The following is a 25,703-nucleotide window of genomic DNA, read 5'->3' on the forward strand; positions in this document are numbered from 1 at the left end:
GTCGGTTGGTTCAGTTTTATTCACGGAAAATCGTAAGATATTGAGGACATTCTTTTGGAAAATATAATGAAACACATTCTTTGCACGGCAACAACGACTTTAAAGGAAATGAATTTTCGGTTGCAAAACATTACGGAATACGAATAATTTACTTTCTGTAGATTTCCTGAACGAAGGCTTTCGTTCTAAAGACAAACTATTTAAATTAAATTATTGTTACGCCTATATTTTTTTGAAAATTTGCTTTAAAGTTTCGACAAAAGTTATAGTAATCGCTTATTGGCGTTACTGTATAATAATAATAATAATAATAATAATAATAATAATAATAATAATAATAATAATAATAATAATAATAATAGTACAGAAAGCTTTATGAAATGAGCTCTGGTTCGAGTTGAGGAACTAGACTAGAGTAGTAGCGAAATCCGATTTCGCAAGCAATTTATAATGGCTGGGGAGAATCATTGTGTTACCCAGTCGTTGCTCCGTACTGATTAGATAATTATTCACCTTTTCTGAGAGTCCGGAGGTATGTGGAAGTACATGTAGAGCTTTTTCTAATAAATAAATGTATCTTTTTTGTATATGTAATAGGAATGTTATATATAATACTTGTACATATAATACGAATACTGTAACTTTTGTCGAAACTTTAAAGCAAATTTTCAAAAAAATATAGGCGTAACAATAATTTAATTTAAATATTTTGTCTTTAGAACGAAAGCCTTCGTTCAGGAAATCTACAGAAAGTAAATTACTCGTATATTTTGTAATATTTTTGTTAAATGCATATAGAGTGTTAGTTGGGAGGCCGGAGGGAAAAAGACCTTTAGGGAGGCCGAGACGTAGATGGGAAGATAATATTAAAATGGATTTGAGGGAAGTGGGATATGATGATAGAGAATGGATTAATTTTGCTCAGGATAGGGACCAATGGCGGGCTTATGTGAAGGCGGCAATGAACCTCCGGGTTCCTTAAAAGCCAATAAGTAAGTAAGTAAGTAAGTAAGTAAGTATCTCTTTTGTACAGTTAGTTGCTAAGGTCACTTTTGTATTCGCTACTGAACATTTTGATTTCATAGTACTGTCGGTTACTTGACAAGTTAGTAATGTAGTAAGAATCTCATAAACTAATAATACCTCTTAATGTTTCTATCAATGCATTTGTAATATGCTAAGAGTTAAAAATCAGTTATATAATTTTTTTGGATTGCAAAACATGCCTTTTATGTGCACTTCAGGAAATGATGGTTTTAATTTGTGTGTGCATAGCAAATGATTTGATTTCTGTCCTGTAAAAGGTAAAGTAGTAAACTAAATAGGAACATAATTTGTAACATGGTACTGATACGGTGAAATTCGTAAAAGTGTGAGAAATTGTGTGACTTTTCTCATTGAGGAACGAGATTATCGGTTTTTGAATTTTCAGATTAATTGCATAGCCCATTGTACGACTGATTTTTAGGATGTGTAAGTTCGATTATTGTGCATTCTATTTTGGTTGAACAAAGAATGCTTTTTATAAGAGGATGTATTTGCAAGATATTTTCTGTTTATATGAGAGTGTATTTGCAAGATATTAAGTTTCCATTTTTCTTTTGTGTCATCCTTGTGAATTGCAACCAAATTTCGAACGGACAAATGTGTAATTCTTTCGAAAAACTGGCACTATAAGCAGCAAACTTAAATTCATCCGGAGCCCTCACTGAACTGGCGCACCCGCCAACCGATCAATGGAATAGTGGAAGGTTGGGCCAAACGTCGTTGTCGTCGTCGCCATCGCCGTCGCTGGCGGCGGTGGTGGCAGCAGCATCAGCGACGGCGGCGGCGTCGGGAATTGACTTGACTCTGAGCTGGCGGCAGACTGGTATAGGAGGATTTGAGCACAACTCGCCTGGGAAGGGGTAGAAAGGGAGGGAGGGAGGGAGAGGGTAGTTGCCGCCCCTATTGCTGGCCGCCCCTCGTACCGTTCAGTCGGACCCGGGGAGTTCGACCGTATCACATCACTACGGTGGTGCTTTCTGTTTATAATAAGAAGCAGCTGTGACAACACTTAGCTCAGGTGATTGTGCACTCAGAGAGCCGGCGATTGTTTACAACTCTCCTTTAACCCCGCCACCAACCACCGTAAGTTCTTAATATTGTCTCTGGAGAATGCAACAATAGTATAGCGATTAGAATTATTTCAAGGATTCCTTATATTTTGGTAAGCATGTTTGTTTCTAATTCTGAAATTTTCGTTTTTCTTGTAAAATGTTATTGTAGATCTTCTGTAGCTTTGCGTTAATTGCTGCAAACAGGAATTTATTTATTAATCTATAAATTTATATTTTAACAGCTCAGGAAATTTCATTTTTAATTTGTGGCTTTTTATTTGGTACTGAATTTTAATTGTCTCCTGATTTTCGTGCTAGTCTTTTAACTTGGTTTATTTTCCGTAATATGTTCGAAATTTAAATGTAGCAGATGGGTTAACTTTATTTTAACTTTGAGTAACTCAGAATGAGATGTTCACAGCTATGATTCTCGCTCGTTTTGTTACAGACTTGTAGTTTTAATTTTTTATTTTCATCATGACGCCTAAGTGTTATAATTTTAAGGTACAGTGACTACCTTTGTTCTTCATAGAGTTTCACTTGCATTTCTAATTTTATTGTATCTGTGTTTTATCTTTGAATTGACTTCATTGCGTATTCTGGAGAATAAGTTATCTACTATATTACAGTAACTCTGTCGCCTCATATGACACTTTTCTGGAAGATTATTAACATTTATTGCGTCATAATTTTAGTTGAACTGTTTAATTTTTTATCGTTTATATTTATGTAAGATTCGTTTTCGAGTCTAATCTCAGCCAACAATTTTTTATGATAATGAATATTAGGAAACCAATATAAGTTATTCAAGATTACGTCGTCTTATATTAGTTAATTTTAATGGTTAGAGGTCCGTCACCATAGCAACGGCAGCCCACGCCACGGTAATATCCACCTATAGTCAGGTAAAAAAAAAAAAAAAAAAAAAAAAAAAAACTTTGAGAAGTGGGTTTAAGGTAAAATCTAAAAATGTGTGGAAGTTACTATTTGTGGCGAAATAGTTGCCACAAATCTACTTTTAATGACCTGATTGTTGACTGAAAGTATCGAGGTTTATGAACAAATTTTCTCGATGTGTAATAGTTTTTACATCAGATATGCTTTATTCTTTGTATAACGTTTTTATATTTTTAATCCATATAATGTGGCAAGACGGTAGCTGCATGAAAACTGCTACATTGTGTTGTGCCATCCTCCATATCTTGATTTCATTGTGTTGGTATCCAGTATGCTTGGAATAAATTATCTTGATTAACTCTTTCACATAATATTCCTAAAACAATAAAATTGAATATTAAAAAGATAATAGAATAATAATAATTAAAAGGAATTTTTATTATTGAAATTAGTATTCAATTTAAAGTTTTTCCGACGCCATTTCTATCATAGTATGTTAAACCCATTCGAATATGGTGGACTTCGAAAATTAATTCATGTGTTATTCTTTAGTTATTTTTTTCTTGTAATAAAAGTTATCCTTTAACGTTTTCTGTTATTTCATATTTTAATGAAAAGTTATGAAGTTTATTTACAAATTTCTTGAGATATTTCATTAACCTCTTGACGTAGGTCACCGTACCGCGTATTGATCTACTGAGCATGTATAGATACGTATGTATAGCCCATTGAGCCACCTAATTCATTCTCCAACCAGCTGAGTCCTAAAAATAATTTTGAGCCCACTCCACGAGGAATAATATAAAGTAGAACTCCAATTATCCAGTCTGATTGGGGATTGGCATGATCCAGATAGATAAACGGATGATTGGGTCAGAAATGGAAACCACTCTTGCAACATGTTATTGTGAAAGTGCAGTGCTGCATAGGCTATTAAAAGACAAAATAGTTACAAATATTTGAAAACAAGAAGTATTTTTCAAAGAATAGAAGTTAGGTTACAAATATTTAAATACAAAAAGTATTTTTTGAAAGAACAAAAGTTAGGCTATAAATATTTAAACACAAAAAGTATTTTTCAAAGTATTGTACATGCAATGAGACATTAAAAGGAGCTCTTCTTATTGCGGGAATGAATACGTTCTGCAATATTTCGCAGTCTTTTGGAGTAAAGGAAGCTTTTGTTTAGTCACTGAATACATTACTTATACATTTTCTGAAAATCGATCCGGATAACTGGCGATCCGGATGTGTGATGTTCGGATAATTGGAATTCTACTGTAATCAGTCTGTTAACTTAAAAAATTGAATATATATTGTCTGTTCACTTTATCTGAGGCAATTTACATATCCCATATTTGTTTATTGAACCATATGACAATATATGGGCAGATTTGAATATTTTCTCCATTCATGTAGGAGTTATCTTGGCACAGCGTGCAGTGTTGATATTCCAAAAGAAATAAAATTATAATATGTGTCGTGATTAAAAATTATCATCATATACGCAGATTAATTGGCATGTTATTCGATTTATACTACACAGGATGAACCTAAGTGATGTCATTAATTTCAGAGGGTTATTCTTTGAAATATTTCAAACAAAAAAGTTTAATGCGATTTTGCTCGTTTTTGCTTCCTTGCCGAATAAAGATTGTTTTATATGAATCATTTCACAGAGTGTTTTGGGGAAGTCATTCAGTTCCAAACATGCTCAGTCAATTTAAAAGAGCAGTGTATTATGATAATAAACGATTGAAAGAATTTTAGTTTTGTCCTTCAAATGTGCAGAATATTTATCCGAACAAATGTAACGTTTCGTTCTGGAAAGAAATTGGACTTCTACGAACAACCGAAGAAAGATACCTAGAGAAGAATAACGAAGTGTATATAGTATTTGTGGACTTAGTAAAGACGTTTGGCAGTGAATTGGAACAAACTAATGGACATTCTCAAGAAAATATATGTGGATTGGAAAGACAGGAAGCTGCTCAGTAACTTATATATGAAACAACGAGTCAGGATAGGAGAAGAAATGTCTGAAGGAAGTGAAATAGGGAGAAGAGTACGACAAGGATGTTCTTTATCATCTACCCTGTTCAACATCTACTTGGAAGGATTTGGTGAACTGTTTTCAGAACATGGGAGGGGTAAAAGTAGGAGGAAGAAGAATAAAGTGCATGAGATTTGCTGATGATATGGCGTTGTTAGCAGAAGAGGAGACGATACTAATGGATATGATACAGGAGCTAAATGACAGCTGTGAGCAGTATGGGATGAAGATAAAATGCAAACAAGACGAAGACCATGGTTGTCGCAAGAAAAATAATGTAAACTTGTGAATTCTAAATGAGACAGTAGAGCAAGTGAACAGCTTCAAATACATGGGATGTACTATAAGTAGTAACATGAGCTGCAGCCAGGAAGTCAAAAGTAGGATAGCAATGGCTAAGGAAGCTTTTAATAAAAAAAAAAGGAGCATCTTCTGTGGACCTCTGGAAAAAGAACTAAGGAAGAGACTAGTGAAGTGCTTTGTGTGAAGTGTGGCATTGTATGGAGCAGAAACATGGACATTACGAACGAGAAACGAACAGAAGCATTTGAAATGTGGATATGGAGAAGAATGTAGCGTGTGAAGTGGACAGAGAGAATAAGAAATGTAGTTGTGTTGGAAAGAGTGGGTGAAGAAAGAATGATGCTGAAACTGATCAGAAAGAGAAAAAGGGGTTGGTTGGGTCATTGGCTGAGAAGAAACTGCCTACTGAAGGATGCACTGGAAGGAATGGTGAACGGGAGAAGAGTTCGGGGCAGAAGAAAATATCAGATGATAGACGACATTAAGATATATGGATCATATGCGGAGACTAAGAAGAAGACAGAAAATAGGAAAGATTGGGTAATGCTGAGTTTGCAGTGAAAAACCTGCCCATGGGCAGAACACATGTATGTATGTATGTATGTATGTATGTATGTATGTATGTATTTTATAAATAATGAAACATTGTAAATTTAAATTTATATATTCTGATTGTGTAGTAGACATAAGACAAAGTGTATTATAATATACTTCTTAATTTAAATTCAGGAATCAGCCCCTGAGCATGAGTTCTACTCTTTCAGGGGTTAGCTAAAGTTTTATCTGTTTATATTGTATTTTATGTTAGCAAAAATAAATACATTTACATTTATCTGAATATTTTTATCCTGCCCTGAAAAAGTGCTTGTTAATGTGACCTAGCTCATACTAGACTTTTCAGCAAAGGATCATGGGCTCATCCCGGGTAGAGTTTGTGAGCTTTGTGCAGACTAACCGGCTGTGGGGCTCTCGTCACCTGACCGGCGATAAACAGCTCGAAAGTTCAAAAGGAGCGAGTCTGAACTTTCAGTCCTAGGAGGAGTGTTGTGTAAAAATGATGCAGTGAATATTTTATCTCTTACGGAAGTGGTTAAAATAACTCTTGTTTTACACTACTTCCCCCCCCCCCCCCGAGGAAAAAGTTGTGCAATTATTGATACAAACTTGAAATAATATGTTAAGTCTAAGTTTTATACTATACCAGTTACAGCAAAACTGAACAGATAATGATAAATTTCGTACAATAGAATGTAGGTTCCTCAATGTATTCAGTCTACAACAAACGACGATAAATGTCCTACTATAGAACTAGGGTTACCATACATCCATAACGGAAAAAAAAAACATTTCTATTAAAAAAATATGACACTTCCTATCGACAATCGTTTTAACATAATCATCTTTTTTTTTAAAGACAAAACTAAATTATGCAAATCATATTACTATCAGGTTAACTAGCCGACAACAATTAAAAATAAAATGAACATTGATATTTAGGCTAATAACAATTAAGAAACTATGCTTTAGCTTTGTAGAAATGTGAAATAGTTTGTGATAATGTTTTGTAACTCTATTTGAACTGTATTTGCCAAGAAAAGCGTAGAATACTTAATATTCTGTACGCAACACAGCGAGATTGCATTTAAGGTGAGTCTGTATCCCAAATTTTGACAAAAGATGAAATTTTGGTTTTTATCGTTTTTCGGTACTTTAATGTGTAAAATAATAATATGATTTTATTTCTTCTAATTGTCAGCTTTTAGCCCTATCTTCAGCAAAGATATTGTAGTAATTCTTAAAGCAGAAAATGTTACCAATGAAAACATTTTATTTTACCAACCGCTCAGTGAAATTTTAAATTTATTTAGCCGATTTTGTACATAAAAGTTTGTAGGCCTACATATGTCCTATTTTTTCGACATTTGTATCTTTTATCACTTCTGAGAAAAGTGCTCCCAAAACTGAGGAATTAAAATTGCAAGATATGGAAAATTTGACACCATTTTTCTGTACTTGCTTATTTTTGTGACATTGATGCACTTTTCTCAGAAAGTATTGTACCCAGAAGGCTGAATTGAATGTACAATATCAATGTGACGGCATTTTACATAGTAGGTTGAAAAAATTAAGATTATTTCTATCTTCAAAAATACAAAATAATTTGTAGTAATTCTTAATGCAAAATGTTATCAATGAAAAAATTTTTTTTTGCCAAACGTTCAGTGGAGTTTTAAATGTATTGAACCGGTTGTATACATAAAAGTATGTTACATATGCCCTATTTTTATACATTTGTATCTTTTATAACTTCTGAGAAAAGTGCACCCAAAATTGAGGAATTTAACATTGTAAGATATGGAAGTACAGTCTCCCCTTAAAAGTAGTTTTTTCCCCTCGAGTAAAAAAGAAGAAGAAGAAGAGGACATATCGCCCTTTTTCGTAAAATCCGCCTGGCCACTTCTTTTGACTTAAAAATACATGTCAGGGGAAAAGAGAACGTATGGTAACCCTATATAGAACGGAATTTTCTTAATGGATTCAGTCTATAAATTATCAGGTAGAAAAGGGACATTATTATAAATTATCATAGTATGACTCTGTATCATTAAGATCTGGGGTTCATTCTCTGAAGCCGACGAGTATTCTAAGAAATTAACTTTCAAACATGCCATGATCTTCTTCTAAGCCTCTTTTCGTTTGTCTTTAAATTTTAATTGTCTTTGTTACGCAGACTCACTACTTCACAAGAAAACTCTTTTGTAGTAGTAGTGGTAGTAGTAAGGGTCACAATTCCCCCATACACGACACATCGATGAAGATGTCTTTCGCGGCAGCTGGTTAAGATGAAGTTCTCGACTGCAGTTAAAGTAGGCCTAATCGGTAAATATTTAAAACAGTGAAGTTCACTGTTTAAGTAAAAGGGACTAATGCTAATATCCGTCGTTTACATAATCGTCTTAATATCCACCTCCAAACACCATCACCATTAGTGTGTTATGTTCAAGGTTGGAATGGAATTTACAGAAGGGGGCACTATGTCCGAGCATTGCGACCTGTTACGATCTATTGCGCTAACCCTTAAGCTAGGCGCATTCCCAAACCTTCACCGACTGACTACACTAAGGTTCGCTGCGTATCCAGGCAACCCCATTCGTCCCTAGGCAGCTCCCTCCGTGCGACGCCAGACAGCAATCGGGGAATGCTATGGAATGATGATGAAATGGAGAAATTTTGACGGAATGATATAGATGCCTGATATGGTGGAAAAACGGGGGAACCCCGAGAAAAACCCTAACTGCGACCTTGTCCGCCACAAGTGTCACTATGGATTTTTCAGTGAAATATCCCAGACCTGACCGGGACTCGAACCTGGGTCGCCTGCGTGACAGGCCGAAGGTCTGACCACTCAGCCACCGCAGGGGTATGTTCAAGGTACATCTTTGGGTACGTCCACTCAGCCCCCTATAAAGTTAACTACTGATATTTTCCGGCATTAAAGACGACCAGAGCGTGATGCTAATCATTCCAGCTTCTTGCAGCATACCGTAGTTCAGGAAATATCGGAGCTCTACCTCTCTTTCTAGCTAAATGTTCGCTACAGTAACATATTGTACGAATAAGTAAGTCTATACACTGTTACAGTATTGTATATGGCCTGCATGTTTCAAAAACACCGTTTGAGACACCACGATTCAAACACAAGACGATACTGTCAACACCTATGGAGAGTGTATCTGTAGGGAATCGAAACCGGGTCCGGTGTTTTTGTAACTTTCTCACAAAGTAAATGTAATTAAATTATCCAGAAGTTTTTGGAATATATAAAGTTCATTATTGAAATGTTTCACGATTGTAATTTATTTTCTATGCTTCAGATTCATGGTAAGTTTGTCATGCTAGTTGTTGCACATGACATAATTCAAAGTTACACAGACATTTCGAAGTCGTGGAAAATTTATAGCGTGAAAAATAGCATTAAAGTGGAAAGTTTATGAAACTTTACTACAAAAGACTTTTTAACTTTTCTTTATAAATAACTAGCTGAAAACACCGGACGTTGCCCGGGTTGTCCTTTTTGCTTCTTTTTTAAATTAAACTGGTTGTTAGACTTCTAGGAAATCTCAGGAACTCAACTATAGACAACCAAAACGAATTGTCTTTACTAAGCTTTCCTCGTCCATAATATGAATCTTTACATAGCGTCACTTACACGAATTAATGAACTTCCAAATGTCTGCCAGGGTTAACTCAATTTAAAACAGCTGTAGATCAGGCACCCGGAAGAAAACGTATCATAATATGCCTTACGTTCAACTGACTGTTTTATATGTATGCATTTGTTTATTTATTTATTCTGGTGTAGTTAAGGCCATTAGGCCTTCTCTTCCACACCGCCAGAAAATCAAGCTATAAACAAAGTAAAACCAAACGAAAATACGAGTATATGCAGGCTACAGTCATACAAACTTTAAATGAGTTAGCATTGTCTCGAAGCTCAGCAAAACAAAACCACACCCCTCGGTCTCTATAAGACCACTTAGCATTGTCTCAATGTTCTACATATCTTAGATTTCATCTCTACCGGTCAGTGACTGTTAAATTTCAAGTGGCTTATCTTAGTCGTGGGAGTAAGCGTATTAAAAAGCATTACAACTTTTCTGCCGTCTCGTTTCCTCCCCACAGCAAATGTGACGTTGCACAGAGACAGAGATAAACTAATTATAAGATCTGTACATTGATCTGAAGCTCTGCATTTTACGTAATTTCATATCTATGTGTGCTTTCACTTGAATTTCAGAGACAGCTGACGATAAACAGAGAATTCCCTAGTTCCCAGTCTGAACCCGTTGGGATGTCATCGTGAGCCAAAATTTCTCTCTCTATCGGTGGTACCAAAGAATCAATATATACGTATATAATTTAATTTATGCTAGTGGCCTCAAGCAACAGTGGCTGCTTGTATATTGGATAATTCAGATATTCTAATGGTAGGTATGTTTAACTTTTCTACCGGGTCATCTGTGATGATTGAGTCGACTCTGCAGTACTCCTTGGAATCCCCTATAATTAAATACATCATTCCATTGTTGTTTTCATAAAAATTGTTATTGGGAGGAGACGCAATAACTCTGGTTGAATATTCATCAACGATACCAGTATTTAATGTAGTACCAAGAACGTGGCTGACAACCGATTTTCTTGCATGTAAAGTTATTTCTAGGGCTAGGATTTTGATGACCTATAAATAATGAAAAAATATCCTAAAAACAATGCATTTATGAACTAAAAATCTTTCAAAAATGCCCTTAAAAATGCTCTAAAAATTGATCTTACATAATTGGCTTAATAGGAATATTAATATTTAGACTAGTAATTAAATTAAATTCTAGTACCAACATTCAAGTTTATTTTATTTTACATAATTTTTCTAAGTAGTACACTTTAATTAATTATTTTACCTAATGTAGTTCCATATAGTCCACCACAAGGCCACTCTTATCCGGAACTAGAATAGCAGGTATAGAGGAGTCTATATTGAAGAGGTGGTTGGACTGATCCATTACGTGGAGGTGTACTACGTTAAAATGACAATATTTGTGTAGAAAAACGGTTAAAATAATATAAAAAATAATGGGTATTAATTGAAAAATGTGTAGAGAAAATATCAAAGGAAATAAATAATATTTTACATTAATAATGGAGATTTATGGCCAAAATTAAATGAAAATATCCCAAAAATGACTGAATAAAACAAAAAATGCTCTTATGAGTTGTAAGAGATAAAAAATGCAAAACATGGCGTAACAAATATGTTTTAAAACACTGTGTTTATCACATAACATATAAATACAAAAACAGCATTGTTTCTGGCTGACTAGAAAAAAGATGCAATTTCATCAAAATTCTAGCCCTAGTTATTTGGAATGTTAATAATATTTTCACCGAGATTATTAAATTGATGTGTTCCATTTCCTAATTGAAGTAACCACTCAGAAAATTCTCGTTCATTCACATTGGCTCGCATATTTTTGGGTCAAATGAAGAATAACAAAGGAATTCCAAATTTTACTCTTCTGAATGCAGGATTCCAGATTTGAACTCGGCTTGACATTGGCACCACTGGCAATACCTGCCTGAAATCACCACAGAAAATAATAACTTCCCACCCATTGGAATATTACCTAATGATTGATCGTTACATTTTATAATGTCTCTTAGCAAACGGTCCAACAGTCAATTGCTACAGCGGGGATCAGCAATGCTTCGTCAAAAAGAATAATAGATGCTTCACGTAAAACTTTAGCTCTTTCAGAGTTAGCCTTGATGCAAGAAACTGACGAAGATGTTATAGGAAAAGGAATATTATCTGACATTTGCCTTACCGTTGGGGAAAATCTCAGTTAATCAGCCCGAGCGCAACTCCGGATCGGTAGGCAAGCGCCCCAGCAGACTGAGCCACGACGATGGCCAACATTGTTGTTAACTTTTATACAATATACAGTACATTGTTCAGTTTTTAATTTTTTTTTTCAAGGAAATTTCAATACTCCATAATTTTGTTATTACAATAAAATTGAAATTATTACTATCAGTACAATAGTTTCTGATGCAATGTTAATTCCTATTATCTTCTAGAGTCAGAGAACGTTATCTCCGAAAAGTACAAATTTTCGCTAAGAAAATAAGTGCTATTGTTCTGAAGCACACTGAAATGTGTGTAAGAATAAATTTTATATATATTGTAAAAATATAAATAAATTATCTTCATAAAAAAATCAGCAATCATTAGATAAACAACGGTTTTCACCTTTTTTCCTTCCGCCAATAAACTTGCGTTTTTGAAGTTAACGTTGTCTGACTCTAAGCCCACGGTCATTTCTCAATATGTTGTGGATTCTCACATTTCGAAATGGATTATGCACTACACTTTTAAAAAGTACCAAAAAAGACTGATGTGGAACAATCACATGACGACCTTTGTTTCTCTACTTTATATAAACTTAATTGAGGTTTAAAAGTACCCTCCAATAAAAAAAAACGCTTCAAATGAAAGTTGTAGTTATTTAGATGAAAGTACGTAACAAACTCGTTTTATTTCACATTGTAATCTTGGTTGTGAACAACAGTTGAAAATCGTGATAAATAGGTGCAAAGCATACTTTCATTATTTGAACCATAGTCTTTTCTGTAGGCCTACACACTATTCAGGACCTCTAACCCTCTAATGAAGCCATCTATACCAGCTAACTTGCGAGGACTTGAAAAATTTAATATCATTAAACACAGCACTAATTAGTAAATAAAATTAATAAATGTAATATTAAATAAATAAGTTTAGATAAAGTAAATTTAACAATAAAAAAATTTCACACACCATTACTCGAACTCTAGCGCTCTGGATAAACGACCAGTATGCAGACCACTACACTATCAAACAACAATATAGGCCTACTTAGTCGCAATAACAACGATAATATTTAAAATCCCGCGTCACATATAATGGCGTTGAACGCACGAAACCAAAGCCTTCGTCATACGCATTACATCATGGGTAACGAAGAAAATTGAAGTCTTATGAACGAAGCATAATCCTTCTTTATACGCATTTCTTATTTATATTTGAGTCGTTCAGAGCAAAAGTGGTGTAAGTCAGAAATGGGTAATGAGGGTTAAAATAAACATTCTGTAAAATACAGCGCAAAGTAGCAATTAATATTCAATTTATTTGAACTATCAGTAGTCAGTGGATATCAAGGAGGACATATTAATTGCTACTTTGCGCTGTATATTACAGAATATTTACTTTAAACCTCATTATACGATTGTGACTTACACCACTTTTGCTCTGAACGGCTCATTTGTTAAATTACAAAAATGTATAAACAAATGTTTCAAGTTTTTAGCTTTTTTTTTAAGTTAATAACTAATCGAATGAGACATTTCCCATCGTGATAGGTGCTGTAGTTATCTCAAAATGTTGCATAAGCAACGAAATTATATTATAATATACAGGATTGGAAGATTTTTTTTTACTCCTTGACCACTGTACGCCCACTTATATCATAGCCAGTTTTTTTAAATATGATTTGAGAAATTATATCTCACAAATTCAAAACATATTTAATTACATTGATTCTTAATTTATAAACAGAATACAGATACAATATAAACTAGCAATAAGTTATTGTTTAACAAATATTATTATACTGAGAGACATATACCGGGATTTTAGAAATTAAGAGATTGTATTTCCACAACGCATAACATGCTACATTGCAAACGTGATTATACAGATAGAATTTCGCAGTAACATATTTTCGGACATGAACAACAATATTCTGAGAGACTTATAATAATTATTTTCAGTCGGCTTACTTACATTCACATACTAACTCATTGAATTGCTTTTTGATATGTGTAAAATTTTTTTTCTACCTCCTTTGTATAAAATATAGTTGAGAATGTGAAAAAGACGCAGTCTTTAAGTTAATGTCTGCAACTTTGGGCGACTGCCCTTGAGTTTTATTTTAATATGGTCATTACAAAATGCTAGTCGCACTGAAATTGAAGTTGCTTAAAATCGAAAGGCGTGTTAGTGGGTATCATAGGAACACGTGGGATAGAAACATCATCTCCTTTCGTTTTGCCAGTTAATATTGTCACTTCTCTTACGTTTTGCACGAGTTTTTTCACATCAGTTCTGTTTCATTGCATAATTTTGATGGGTCAGTATTTTGCAATAGTACTTTCGGTGATTCAATATTAAGTATTAAATTATGTGGTAGCAATCTTTGTGGTTCCAAAGAATTTAAGAAATCAGTTATAAAACACAACCTGCTCACTAACTACAACTACATCGAGAAATTCATAATGCTGTCCTGGACTGTGTAAAGATACTTATTGCATGAATTACCTAGATTTTGGCCTTCTTGATGTATCAACAATGTTATTTCATTTCGTGTTAATAATTTCCATGGCCTCGTGAAAGTCGATGTTGAACACAACAGACAATAATAAAGAACAATTGACTATAGAAGGTTGCTTGTTAATATTATACATGAATTTTTGATCATATTTATTTCAATTTTTTATATTTTTAATTAATCTAACGTCCATTTGCACAATTTTAATGTAGTCGATGATTTTCTCCTGGTTATGAAGGTTAAATGTGCAAACTTTGGCACAATCGGTCAAAGCTGTAGATTTGTATAGAGAACATACATACATACATACATACATACATACATACATACATACATACATACATACATACATACATACATACATACATACATACATACATACATACACACACACACATTCACTTTTATATATTAAGATAAATTTGTTACCAAACGTGTTTCTTCATTTGTCCATTTCATATTATGGAAGGAAATATAAAAAAATAAATAAACTTTGCTTCTGAAGGAAATACCGTGCACTGGAATGCATATTAAAGGAAAGACTGAGTTGTCTCCAGTTGTTCTTTGAGGGTCATATTCTTCAGTACGGAAATGACGATGAGTAACTGGAATCCCGAAGTATGCGGTTTTTTCTCATCACGATCTCTTGATTTCTGACTCAACACACATTAATGACGCGTATGACGTCAGCGTTAACCACTTCGTCAAGGCCATGTGCATTTCTAACTGTGCGCTTTCTCCCCTCTTCCTTGAAGTCTAAGAGAATCATTGTTCTTTCATTGCAGTTTTTTTCTTACTGTCGAAATGCCACGGCACATGAAAAAGAGTCTAGCATTATGTTTGTCCAATATATGAGCCGCATTTCAGTCCTAGTAGTATGCTATCATGGATTTCTTGTTGAAATACAAAGGTGCTATTTCCTAAAAACTATGGTTTTCCCCATTGAATTTTTAAATTGGTTTATTTTGTGACACTTTATCAATTGCGATTGTTGTCTAGCGTATGAGTGAAATGAAGGTGATAATATCAGCGAAATGAGTCCAGACTCCAGCGCCGAAAGTTGCTCTTAATGAGCTGAGGAAAAGCCCCAACCAGGATTTGAACCCGGACCCGCCCTTTGACAGTCAGACATGCTAACCACTCCATATGTACTATTTGTTATTGATAAAAAAAGTAGCTCTAACATTGCTTTGAAATAAAATTGTAATTGTGCTTGTTAAATAAATCAAAACTTTTTGGGACAGAAAAAAAAAACGGATTTTCTCGAATGTTTGTTGTTGTTTAGTCAACTGTTCGAAGGCAGGTTGGACCATCACAAGTGACACCAATAAGTCATTAGTCGTGAGGCAACTAAGCCAGGAGATAGTGGGGTAGGGTGGCCAGTTCCTCTCCCCCTCCATTGCATTCATCGCTTACTAGTAACAAATTACTCTAATCAGACTTAACATGTATATAAACAATTACTGTTCTTCCTCTGACACATATCGTCAAGTGAGATATACTGCTTTATAATAGTTGTACATATCGGCCAGAATGTCAGAGGTATTTTTTTTAATCATGGGACATAATGTCGATCGTGTCCATCCATGTAGGCTAATAAAGAAAAAAGAAAACATTCAAGATCTGGTGTCAAATCGCCCATAGTTTGTGGTAAAACTCGTAAAAATATTTAAATTTCCATTGAGAAATGTTCCTTTGAAATACCGTCGGCTATATTGAACGAGAGATATTTTTTTAAGGAAATAAAAACAACACACACACACGCACACACACACACACACACACACACACATCAGCAAAGAAAAAAAAAAAAAGACACTTCAGATTTTGAAAGCAGAACTGTGTACTTTATTAAAAACATACATTTATATTTATTCACAGTGAAGCATATCAACTGGGTCCCGAAAAAGGATTGTTTTTTTTTTTTTTTAAGTTGAAACGTAAATATACCACTGGATCCACTGGGACATACCAACTGGATTCCAAGGTTTGTACACAGCAGGATTGTGATAGTTACAGTGGATTTTGGCATCATCTGATTATGATAGTACTAGACACGTTGTTATTTATTTACTGAAGAAGTAGCGCACGTTGTATATAATTTTTCTGGTGGCGGTGTCAAGAATTGCTAGATGACGTAATGACCTTTGACGATAGGTTTCGTTGTTGTGACAGTGTAACGTGCGTCTTGCGTCACTTCTCTTGTTCTTTGGGCAGAATTCTCTTAAAATACTACAACTAGCTGTGTAGCCTTCCATTCATAGTTAAACGTAATATTTTGTCATCCAGATCCCAATATTGTAGGTAGTTACTCTGAACTAAATCTAAAGCGGCGAAGTATATTATGTCAAAGTTAACAATGCTCATAGCCCTATAATATATCAGTTTTTCAAATGTGTGGCATGAATTTCAATCAGTTAAGTTTTTAATTCTTAGATTTTTTATCTTGAATAATTCATGTGCTTTATTTTATTTATTTATTTATTTAACCTGGTAGAGATAAGGCCATTAGGCCTTCTCTTCCCCTCTACCAGGGGATTACAACTACAATATTAAGACTACAATTACAATTATAATTACAATTAATATTGAATTTACAAATACAATAAAAATCAAAGTACTAAAAGATTAACAGACTAATAAAAGCTAGACAGTTCATTGTAAAAATTAAGGAGAGAAAAAAAATTATTAACTAAGTAAAAATTAAACCTACTCTACGCAGTAAGAAAATGCTTAATAAGTTTGCTTTTGAACGCTACTAAATTCCGACAGTCTCTGATGTCACTGGGTAGGGTATTCCACAAGCGCGAAAGCGAGATTGTGTATGATGATGAATACGGTGATGTCTTATGTGTTGGTATGGCTAGTATGAGGCTATTTTGCGTGCGTGTGAAGAGATTATGATATGATGACAGGTAACAAACGGGAGGCAAGGTAGGTAGGTGTAGAGGTGTGTAGAGTGTGCTAATACTATGAATATTGGATTAAATGTTAAGTACTGAATTGTTAGTATCAGCGTTTGTTGTCACCATTCATTTGGCACCCTGGATTTCCGGACGCAGTTGGCATTATCCTAGTCTGGTAGGCCTACTCAGCTGGTATGAAACACAAAAATGATCGGGATCCTGCTGACGTGTTGTGATAGCCAGTTTGTGCTCAGAGCACAGTAATAGAACATTGGCATCGGTTCACTTTTTGACGAAATTATTTACATCATGAAGAAAATGTAATTTTTTGTAATTCAAGACAGGCTTATTCTTGCGAATTTTCTGGCATTTCTGTGTCATCATTCATACTTCTAGCCACTTCTAAAGCCGCTTGTCTCCCACCTCTGATGCAGTGATAGCGTGCAGCCTCTGGGGCACACTTCTGATGAGCGCCGCAATTTCCATCTGGCGATGCACTACCATTCTTCTCTGACAAGGTTCATTCGCGAAGTGCTGACTGTTAATAGTATAAAATCAAATATGATGGAAAGTTCAGTTGTAATCAATGTTTATGGTATCATTGTAGCTGCCCATAGTGGTAATTATATGAGGGACAGTCAAATGAAAACGGATCAGATGCCAGAAAGTATAATAAAACATTTATTACCTCAAAAGTAATCTCCTAAACTATTTACACATTTATCCCACTGCGAGACTAGACGATCAATCCCGTTCTTGAAAAAGATTGTGGGCTGTCTACCGATCCAGTTCTTTACCTAGTCACATACGTCTTCGTCCGATGCAAGATGAAGTCTACGGAAGTCTTCCTTCAACTCTTCAAAGATGTGAAAATCGCATGGGGAGAGATCTGGGCTGTAGGGTAGACGTTGAAACGTTTCCCAACCAAATTTCTGAATCGTATTCCTCATGGTGTTGGCAGTACCCTATTTGGGCGGGCATTATCATAAAGAAGGAGAGCGCCCTTCGATAGCATTCCAGAGCGTTTTGACCTAATGACACGTCTCAGTTTCTGTAAAGTTTCTTCATAACGCTCTGCATTGATTGTGGCCCCATGCTCGAGAAATTCAAAATTAGAGCACCCCTAGAATAGAAGAAGAATGTCAATATAACTTTATCAAAACTTGTGTATATTGCTTTGGACTTTTTCGGTGGGGGAGAATCCATGTGTTTCCATTGCTCTGGTGTTTGCTTTCCGGTTCAAAATGGTGATACCACGATTCGTTCACAGTGACAATACGGGACAGAAATGCATACTCTTCCTCATGGTATTGTTGTAAGTGACCCAGGGAAGCAGGCATTGTTTATTTTTTCTTCCTCCGTCAACTGATGTGGAACCCATTGCGCGCAGATTTTTCGGTAATGCAGGTGCTTCGTCGCAATGACGTGTTCGGAACCGTGACTTATTCACACCAAACAACGAAGTCCTTCCACAGTGACTCGTCGATTTCCCCGTATAAGATCATCAACCTCAGCTATAATAGTACGACGAGCCTGTCCTGAACGAACATCGTCATGCAGTGACATGTGTCCTTCTCGGAATCTCTTGTGCCATTCCAGTACATACGAACATCCATAATCAGTTCAGTGCCCCTATATTCACTAACATGATTAAGCTTGGTTGGAAGTGAATGTGATGCCTTTGAAGCTCCTGCCAATGCAAGATTCGATTTGCTCAACTTCCAACTGCAAAAATGCATCATTCATCCAATGTGTTTATTGTTTACATTTGTGCTTAACGGATTTCTGCATCAACACCCATAAACGTTGAAGTACATTTTTATGTAGGAACAGCTAAAATTAGTAGAATAATCATTATTTATAGCTGAGTTTCCTTCCGTATTCATTATTATATAATATTTATCTAGGCTCATAAACATTGTATAATTACACAATGGGCAGCTACAGTTGGTACCATAAATATTGATTACAGCTAAACTTTCCATCGTATTTGATTTTATACCATTATCAGTCAGACACTTCGCGAATGTACCTTGTGAGAACTTCCCGTAACTCTTCAGACTTTCCAGAGCACGATGACGGACATTTCTTCCTAAATTGTTCCACACATACTCAATTGGATTGAGGACCGGTCTTCGTACTGATCATTGCATGCTTTGTATCCCTACCTCTTTGCATTGTAGAGAACACATTGCACCACATGACATGCATTGTCCTGCATGAGCACGAAATCGTCACCAATGTCAGGTTGTAAAGGAACAGCCAAGGATTTCGCCAATGTTGCGATGAGGCATAAGAGATTTTCTATCTACAAAGATGAGGTCGTTTAGCAGCCAATGAATAAATACATGGAGAACACCTTCCTCCAGTCACCCTCCACACCGTTTCTAGTCCATCTGAGGATCTGAGGCTGAATCAGGACTCTTCAGAATAAAACTCTCTCCCATTGTTCATTAGCTCATTCCAGATCTCTTGCAAAATGTATGCGAGCCTGACGATGTTGCATCAGTTCTGGGCAAGTAGCAGGTCTTCTGGGGACCTGTAACATTTTCACAATCCACTCACTGACATTCACACCTTGCACTTGTTCAAGTCAATTTCTAGCTTTTTCATCACAGTCGATTTTAACGTGTTTCATATTATACGCGTGTTATTTTTTTAAAATTGTGTTTACCAACTTTCGTTGAAGGACGCAAATAGCTATAGTGCTGATATGCTCTATAAAACAGTACTGACCACCGCTGCTGCTGCTGCTGCTCCTTCTCCTTCACTTAACAAGTAAGTAGAGTACCTTGGGATCAGGAATACATAAAGTTACCATTCATACAGTCCACACCTGTATAGTAACGGTCAGCGCGTCTGGCTGCGAAACCAGGTGGCCCGGGTTCAATTCCCGGTCGGGGCAAGTTACCTGGTTGAGGTTTTTTCCGGGGTTTTCCCTCAACCCAATGCGAGCAAATGCTGGGTAACTTTAGGTGCTGGACCCCGGGCTCATTTCACCGGCATTATCACCTTCATCTCATTCAGACGCTAAATAACCAAGATGTTAATACAGCGTCGTAAAATAACCCAATACAATTAAAAAAAAACATTCATACACCTCCAGTTAGTGAAATGACAAAGATGCCTCCATAGACTTAATAAATATCCGCTGATGCCGCACGGAAATCTCTCAATTTACGGTGTGGTCAGTTTTCTGTATGTCAGGTCCGATTTTCTGTTATACTAGAAAATATGTCGCTTAGTTTCGTATCAAGCCACCAGCGTAGCTCAGTCGGCTAAGGCGCCTGCCGATCAGGAGTTACGATCGGCTTGAGCTGATTACCTGGTTGGGTTTTTCCGAAGTTTTCCCCAACTATAAGGCGAATGTCGGGTAATCTATGGCCAATCCTTGGCCTCATCTCGCTATTACCATCGACGCTTTAGTAGTTGACACAGCGTCGTTAAATAACCACGTAAACAAGTTTTATGTCTTCTGGTCAACAGTGTGTTGCTTTTGTGTCAATATACCAGTGATTAAAACGCTCAATTTGTTTCAGCCGTGGACAGTCTGTGAAAATAGGGAAGTGTAGGCACCTCTGGGAAGCAGACTATTTCTTTTTAGTAAATCTGGAGGAGAATTTGGTACGAAACGAAAGTTGGACTTTTTTTTAGGTTGTTATGAAGAATGTGAAGTCTTGGTAAATAAAGTGAGATTATACTCCTGTTTAGTCACGTAGAGAATGGAATAAGTTATTTTTTTTTGGTATACCATCATTATACATTCTTTATCGCTAGTAAAAATCGTTCATAATATGGCACGTTATTGTACCAATGCCGTAAAATATGTCAACTAAAACGTCACGACTTTTATTATGACGACATAACTTGTGCCATAAAATGTAGTAATATTTAATACATATTAGCAGTACCTTTCTTCATAGACTATATCAGACTACCCATCATTACCGATTTGTTACTAGAATTGTTTTAGAATTCTATCGTAGAAAATAACTTATGAAACATGTTTATAATGTTATACAGTTATTGCAATTGTCAAAATTAGGAAACGAGCAAAGCGAGTTTCTTAAACATGTGTGTGTGTGTGTATGTATGTATGTTACATTAATATTCTAATTATATAAATATACAGTATTTTAGATTTATATTTTTTCTCCCTATAACATAGTTTTAGTAAACGTATATTAAATTAATTCTCATCATTTTACTAGCTATCTCAAATTAATTATAATTGATTGAATTAAATTAGCTCATAAATTAAGTTACTACTTTATTTTATAGGTTTATCGAAATTTAAATAAACATGTACTAGTCGTTAAAACTTAACTGAAGAATGTTGCTGGAGAATCTTTTAAGTGTAGTGTAAATATACGTAATTTAAATATGTATTGTATTGACTAAGGCTGGTTGAGTGGAAGAAAAGACCTTATGGCCTTAACTCTGCCAGCGAAAATAAAACATTCTATTCTGTTGTATGTATGTATGTATGTATGTATGTGTGTGTGTGTGTGTGTGTGTGTGTGTATGTGTGTGTATGTATGTTTCCAATGCCTACCCACTTCAATTTACGTGATTCGGGTTCCGCATTTTGTGGATAGATGGCAGAACTGTGACCAATTTTCTAGTTGTACACCACTTCGGCGGGCCACACTGTACATGATGTGTATCTGTGAAGAATTATTTTGTGTACTAGAGTGAGTGTATGTGTAAGTGTAGTGTTTGGAATGAGTGATGATTAAGATGAGGAAGGGAGAAGAGGAAACCCGGTGCCGACACGTAACCTATTCCTGTCGAATAGCACCAAGGGAGCCGAATCACTATCAACAGTGACATATTCCTTCTCTTCATATGCACTGCGGAAAGATTTGGGATTTAACCCAGGCATATTGGCGCACAATCTAGTGATTAGAAGTTGCGCACCGCCATCTTTCCTAGTCCCGATGTAAAAATTTTACTCGGAATAAAGTATAACATTATAAGCTTGTTTCATGACATACAATTACGACCAAATCAAGCCTCTCATTTACCAAACAAATTAATTTCAAAAGAGATTATATTCAGTAGCTACAATAGTGTAAAAATATTACTTTCAAATGTATGAAAAGTTGTTTAGGTGACATTGTAACTGATAAACGTACCCATTAATACAATCTTTGAATTAATATTCGAATGTTGATATTATTATTATTATTATTATTATTATTATTATTATTATTATTATTATTATTATTATTATTATAGGTAAACAATGTAGACTTTAGTTCTTCGTGGTGAGGTCTTAGCCCAAAAATGGGGTGAATTCTGTCCTGTTCTTTTGCCATGAATTTTATGGCTCTGTTCCAAAACGAATATAAAAATAAAATCTGTAACAAGTAGGCCTACATATTTTTGCAATGCAGGCTACTATTAGTAAACGTATTGTTGTTATTCCTTATCGGTGCTAATTTTGCCTAAGAGGCATTGATTAAAGGCGTTAAATACTTGCGAGGTCAGTATAACCTTTTAAAATCGCCTATTTCGATGCTAGTTTCGGATGGAAATTAGTACTGTAAAACGAAATACAGCAAATACAACTTATAAAACTCTTAACATTGCGGAGTTATGGGAGTAGAAGTTACGGTCTGCCGCTTTGCTGTTAATGTACCCACTTTCCCACACTTTCTTTAGATGACCGAGCTAGCCAGTGCATTTTTTATCTTCGGAGGAGAGCCCGCAGGAAAAGACTGCAGCAGTAGGCTTATTGTGGAACCTCTTTATGTTGGAATGATTGTTGAAGTCCAATAGGATCGCTTCTTCAAGCGCGTGATTCACTGCATGGCGTCATCGTATCGATTCAGCCTCAACATTCAGTTCTGACTGGAGACCTGATCCTTAACCTGCCTGTGATGTTATTCTGCGGCCTCCTCAGTTCGATGGCATCTGTTTGCAGTTCATGTGCCTGAATATACCGCGGTCTATTCCACAACTCACCAAGGCGCCATCTATCCAAGGGAGCTACACTCCCCCGGTCACTCTCCCCTGCAGCCTCTCTGGATATGTGCAGCTCCCGCAGACAGATGCCGCCTACAGACAGATCCTGAAACCACGTCCGCCATGCCCTCCTGGTTGACCTGTAAACTATTAAAATGATTATAGAAATGATACTAATAAAGGCGAAATGAGTCCGAGGTCCAACTCCGAAAGTTACCCAGCAATTCTGCTTCGAGTGGTTGAGGGAAAACCTCAGAAAAACTTAACCAGGTAACTTGTTCCGATCAGGATTTGAACCCAGGCCCTTTCGTTTCACAGTCAAGAAGGCTAACCGTTACTTTAACTAGTGCATAGATGTGAGACTGATAATGGAGAAGTCCCGAGTTCGAGACACACTTAGTTACTCCTACGACCTTTTTTTTTTTTTCATACTATTCTGTCACGGACGTGACTTAGGCGGCATGCTGATCCGGAGCTACATATGGATGTAGGTTTGAATCCCGCTTGTGTTGATTAGCTGGTTCTTCTCCCCGAGGTTTTTCAAACTGTAAGGCGAATGTTAGATTATTGTATTGAAAATGCTCTGCCTCATGTCGCCAAATACTATTTCGCTGTCACCAGTTTCATTGACTCTAAATAACCTAGTAATTGAGACAGCGTCGTAAATAACTGTATATATTTTATATTTATTTCTAGAATGCATTATGGACGTATATGTGATATTCTGATATGTTTAAAATAGTCGTGACTTCCTTAATGCCTTACTGGGAGCGATACTATTTCAACATTATTCTCATATCTGAAATCACCCGAAAACTTTCACTGTCTATTGCGCTCATTGAATGTAAACAGAATAAGAATAATTTCGAGGGAAAAATTGTTCCGGAGCCGGGTATCGAACCCGGGACCTTTGGTTTAACGTACCAACGCTCTACCACTGAGCTACCCGGGAACTCTAACCGACACCGATCCAATTTTTCCCTCTATATCCACAGACCTCAAAGTGGGCTGACAACCGTCAAGCAACCAACTTCGAGTGCAAACTAACTCTGTGTGACTTAGAGTTCCCGGGTAGCTCAGTGGTAGAGCGTTGGTACGTTAAACCAAAGGTCCCGGGTTCGATACCCGGCTCCGGAACAATTTTTTCCTCGAAATTATTCAAATCAACTTTACAGGGAGTTATACCTGAAATCTTGATTTGCAGAATAAGAATAATGTGTCGACATGGTGACGCGTGTAGTTCGACACCTTATTAAGAAAGTTGGTGCCCGTTTTCCTCTATTTAAATATACTATGTACACGTCTGCATATGAATTAGATAATTGTGAACATAGAAAAATGGCTGTGAAAACTAAGTACTTTTTAGAACTCGCTGTACTACTCTTCATTTTATATTTATTGCTGGAATGATTTATGTACGTGTATGTGGTAACTTTGTGTGTTAATAGTTATGGTTTCTTTCCTTAATGTCTTATTGAGAGCTATACTATTATTCTCGTATTGGAAGTCTATGAACTTTCATTGCCTACTGCATGTTTTTGACTGTAAAGAGGATAAGGATAATGCGTTACATGATAACTGTTATAGTTCCAAACCTCACCCAGGTAAGACTGACGTCCTATATAAAGGACACCGAACGATTTATTTATTTTTTAACTTTGTTATGTAAGATTTTCATAGTTTGCAACCATGATACCATAATCCTTAGATGTTATATGTATAGATTGCCTCCAATTTTTGTTCTTATGTTCAGTCTGTCATAGTCATTATGAACACGTATGTGCGAGTCATGACTGTGGAGCAGAACGTGTTGTTCTCTAGGTCACTATATATCACATGCTATAGGTATAATGCTTTTGATATTGATAGGGCATACTCGTAATGATGTACTTCGTGTATAATAATGCATAATTCGATTCAATTTATAATGTAGGATAATGCTATATCATGGTAAAGTTAGGCGTACTACATGTAGTAAGTCAGTCATAAGAGGGAGCATTAGTACTCATTTTATTATAGGGGATTTTCACTAAATGACGTCTTGCAAATGATTCAGGACGACCACGTTGCTATACCCAAGTGCAGTGACGTTTCCATCACCATTTTACCACCAACAAAAATGCATGTGGTAATGTAACTGATGAAGATTCTGATGGTGAAAAGAACCCTACAATTGACAATATGCATGGTAGTCAGTTGCGAGCTGAGACAGAAGTAACCTCAACACACAAGGAGAGGGAATGGATGATTATGGTGACGAAAGTCATAATGGTGATTTGAACATAGTAAAGACAATATGAGAATGGCAGTAGAAATTAGTGATTCAGCAGCCGATATACAAATGAAGAGAAATAATAATTTCAATTAGGAAGAAGGTGATATAAAGCATGAAAATACTAATATTTTTCCCACTAAACTCGAGGCCTCAACAAACTTTTCTCCATCACAATGCTTTTTTCTTCAAATTTTTTATGATGATATTATTGATAAGCTAGTTAAATTTACTAACCTATATGCAGAAAAGAAGAATTTCATTGGTGATGTTACCAAT

General features: G+C 35.7%; 1 protein-coding gene across 5 annotated transcripts in view; it reads left to right on the forward strand.

The window, feature by feature from the left end:
- The window catches only part of Snap25 (Synaptosomal-associated protein 25kDa), a 377,629-nt gene that overhangs the window by 68,960 nt on the left and 282,966 nt on the right, over positions 1-25,703 (forward strand). The window contains exon 1 of one of the 5 annotated variants that reach the window (XM_069815604.1): positions 1,955-2,130. The exons of the other annotated variants lie outside the window; for them this stretch is intronic. The gene's annotated coding sequence lies outside the window, so the exon portion shown is untranslated. Of the gene's footprint in view, positions 1-1,954; positions 2,131-25,703 lie in introns of those variants that run through there. 5 annotated transcript variants of the gene reach the window in all.

Source organism: Periplaneta americana, chromosome 17 (genome assembly GCF_040183065.1).
Source record: "Periplaneta americana isolate PAMFEO1 chromosome 17, P.americana_PAMFEO1_priV1, whole genome shotgun sequence".
Lineage (NCBI taxonomy): Eukaryota > Metazoa > Arthropoda > Insecta > Blattodea > Blattidae > Periplaneta > Periplaneta americana.